Source organism: Eurytemora carolleeae, unplaced genomic scaffold (genome assembly GCF_000591075.1).
Source record: "Eurytemora carolleeae unplaced genomic scaffold, Eaff_2.0 scaffold765, whole genome shotgun sequence".
Classification (NCBI taxonomy): Eukaryota; Metazoa; Arthropoda; class Copepoda; order Calanoida; family Temoridae; genus Eurytemora; species Eurytemora carolleeae.
This window is the reverse complement of record NW_019396682.1, coordinates 59801-63976: the sequence shown is the minus strand read 5'-3', so window position 1 is coordinate 63976 and position 4176 is coordinate 59801.

Genomic DNA, 4176 nt, shown 5'->3' with positions numbered 1-4176 from the left:
AAATGAATTTGAATGTACGTAGTGTACACTGTACAGTTTGAACGCAACGCAACAGATGTTTCTATAGAGGGTAATGTTGTGAACTTGAAATTAGGTCTATACAGTCCCTTTAATTTATTGAAAAAGGTTCCTTGTTAAAAATTTAATTTTAAAAGTTTTATTAAGTATTGAAAAATAAAATCCTTAGCCACTTGATCGGTGAACTCCTTTATCTATTTATATACATACTTTGCTTGGGTGTCTGTCTAGGTATTTGTTTGTTTGTTTGTATCCAATAAACGTATGAATGTTGGACCCGATCGGATCCAACATTTTTTAAGGCAACTCAATGATCCTAGGGAAGGTTATGGACGCTTAGAATTAAAAACAATGTGTCCACAAAAAATTGATTTTCGTAATTGATTTAAAAAACACACGAAGAAATATAAGTCCGTGAATTTTTTGTTATATTGTTATTGTTTTTATTTTAAGCAGATAAATGCTCAAAGTTGAAACTATAGCATATATAGTGCTCATAAAGAAGTTTCCAATTCCATTCGAATTTATTCATTGATGCATTAGTCTTGAAAGTCAGGGCTTTGAATTTTTCCTAAAAGTTTAATTGCTATCGTATTTTTTTTCTCTGCATGTAAAATTTCTTTAATTATATTCACAAAATGTTAAAAAGTATTTCACATCCAGATAATACTTTATTTGAACTATGTACAGTGAATCCCAGATATATGAATGCAATTGATATATTAATATTAAAATCATTTTTCTGCGGCATTTGATCTTATATATGTTTGTTGACTTTAAAAGTCACTATAATAAAATAAAGAGATCTAAAATGGATATTTCTAACATTTATTAAAAAAAACGAGTGTTTTGAAATATTTGCATTTAAGGCGGAGTTAAAATTGGTTGATTTAGAAATTAACAAAGGAATTATGGATGGATATTTGATGGTACTTCATGGGAGTGTTGTAGAGCTTCATGTTGGTGGAGCAGATCAACAGGAACTGGGGCAACAGGGCTTATCCAACCTAGTAGGCAGAGATCGCAGCTTTATCATGCTGGATTTGAGCGATTATGTTGTCTCTGGAAGTGGAGTGCATGATAAACTGGGAACCCTCGGGTAAGCCTGTCTGCTGCTAATTGAGTATCTGCGTCATCATCATAAAGGAGTCAAGAGGCTCCCTGTGTCGGAGCTGTTACTAGTTCAACTGTCCTAACATGACTGAATACCGGAAGCTGGGATGGGCGGAGATTCGACATGAGGGCACTACATGAGGAGGAAATGGATCTTGAGTACACATACATCTAGAGAAAAGGCTACGGCAATTTGAGTCGGAAAAATCGTCTTCCTTACATTTCGAATTAATTTTAACAATGTTATACGACATTATAAAAACCTCTTGCTTTGTATTCATATATCTGGGATTCACTGTATGTATAAAACTAATTAAGTACACAAAATCCATCCCTGTCTTGTTGTTTTCAGACACATCACTAAATTCTGTTTTATTTTTATGTTTTTATTTTATTTTTTAGATTCTATCTTAAATTGTCAGCACTATGGTGGTCTCTGCAATCACAAACGTAAATATTTATTTAGCCATGCAGAATAAACAAATCAAATTTTTAAAAAGATTAAATGTTCGGAAAAAAAAACAGAAATTACAGGATTCAGAATGTATAAGAAGTTTAATAGTTCAAAACACTAATATTGTTGAAAAGTGGTAAAAAAAATACTTGATTTGCACTGACTATTTATGTATGTGTGATTTTTTTCCATCTCTTTATTGGTGTTTGTCAGAAATCAGAATTATCGAATTTATTTTTCTTTTGCTTGCTTGCTTTTTTTTAAATTCATTTTAAAATTGTATACTACACATGACTGAACCTTGATTGGATCAGGCGCCAATGGACTCGGCATACAGGAGTGACTAGATGTCTCTGCAAGTTAATATATTAGAAATATATTCATCTACTCTATAAAATCTTTTTCAAAGTTAGAATGTAAGCAGTTACAAAGCAGTCTATATTTAAAATTGCATACATTGTTAATTTCCAGATTATGCCAGTTTAAAAATTTTCAATGTAGCAATTATTTTCCAATAGATTCTTTGCAATCTGCAAGAACCCATAGAAGTAACTCTAATTCTGGATCATTGAGTAAGAATTTGCAATGTCGTCTTCCAAAACCAAATAATCTAATTTACAGAAAATGTTCTCTGATCCACTGCTAGTGCTGGTTGTTTACAAAGCCATTCATCTATGGCGTCGTGACGTCACTGTACATAATGTGTAAGAAATCCCTATTTTCCCATTTTGGAGATAACATTTTGTAATTTTGAGCATCCATAAACCTTTCTTGGGTCAAGTGAGGTCCCACAAAAAATTTGGGCCGGATTTAAAGAATTTGAGCCGCGGCTTAATTTTTAGACGCGGATCAAATATGGTTGGTTTCGTTTAAAATTGTATTTAATGTTTCAAGATTTAAGACGACGCTCAATTGAAACCGATTTTTGGCGGATTTGAGAGGCGGCTCAAATTCATTAAATTCGGACTTTGAACATGTATTTCTGATAAGGGCAAAATCTGAAAGCAATAATGTAAAAAACAACAAAAAACCAAGAAATCTAAAAAGCTACATTTTAATTGTCTTCCCTTTTTTATTTACTGGGTTACCCACAAAGGATGAGACTTCAGAAACAACATACTCATATTGCTTCTTTCCTAAAACTCATAATTTCCTGAAAGTATAAACTTGATTTCGTTCCACAAATTATTTAGTAAGCCTTTGAAAGACCAAAATTAAAACAGAGACTTAATTTTAAATTGGTACTTCATACTGGAAGAGTTTTAAGTCGTCTTTACAGTCTCGCATATAAATGGCTAAAAGATAAAACTCACATTCTTCGTAAGTTTAAACTTTTTCATTGTATCTTTAAAAATTTACGATTTGTCATATGATTTTTTGTAGCTTTTGACTGAGTTTTGACAGAGTAAAAAAGTTGCACATTAAAAAAATACAATTTATCTTGGTCTAAATATTTATACTTCATGAAATTTATTCAGACAGTTTTTAATCTTTATAATTTGTTAATAGTTTTGACAAACAATGTTTCTTATTTTGGAAAAATTCTTTTATGGAATGTTTGCTCCACTTGTAGATTTAAAGTTTAAACGATAATTAGTAAGAATAAAACCCTTGAACATCTATTCCAATAATATTTTCTTTAAAAGTCAGTAATCATATTTTTAGAAAGACTCGACTTTAAATGCAACCACAAAAGGAGTACTTGGAAAAATACTGCTTGATTTTGGCGTGAGAGCGTGCACATCTTGGTTTTCAGTGCAATCAAAATTAAAAAAATGTGCGCGTTATCAGTTTTTTAGTTTGAAATCAAACATGAAAAAAAATCTTGTTTATAAATTAAAGGAATTTCAATGTAAAAACAAGAACTGTCAGATATACTCATGTAATTTGTAAGTCTTGTCACATATTCTGTAAACATAATATAGTCAATAGAAGTAGATTAATTGTTTAGTGCTGGGTTCCTCCTTTTCTTATTTTCCCCTTTACTATTCACCCTACTATAGATCTTAATTTCATGTTCTTTTTATTCGTTCTTCTTCTTTTTTTCAAATTAATATTGTATTGCATTTGTTAATTTCTAATGATAAATGTATTTATAAAAAGTCAGGAGGGCCACCGGAAAATGCGAAGAATTTCGTTCAGATTTAACCTTTCCCCAGATATACCAGTTCTAATTTGTTTAATATATTTTTTACATATATATATATATATATATACTTATAGCTTAGAAAATCCAGTGTTGCCCAAGGGTGCTCTTTAGTAACTCCCTCCGTCGTAAACTACGACTTGAGCTATTTTTCTTTTGCTAATTAGCAAAGTCTTTGATTACTCCCTATAAAAGTGGATTCACTCCATCTTAGAATCTCAAATCTAAGCTAAGAACTTTCCCGAGAGTTTCCCCAATCAAAATTTCCTGACTTATGATCGGACATCCAAACATACAGACAAAACAGAGATTGCTTTTTTACACACACACACACACACTCACAAACACACACCCTTATATTCACAAACACACCCCCTTACATTCACAAACACACACCCTTATATTCACAAACACACCCCCTTACATTCACAAACACACACCCTTA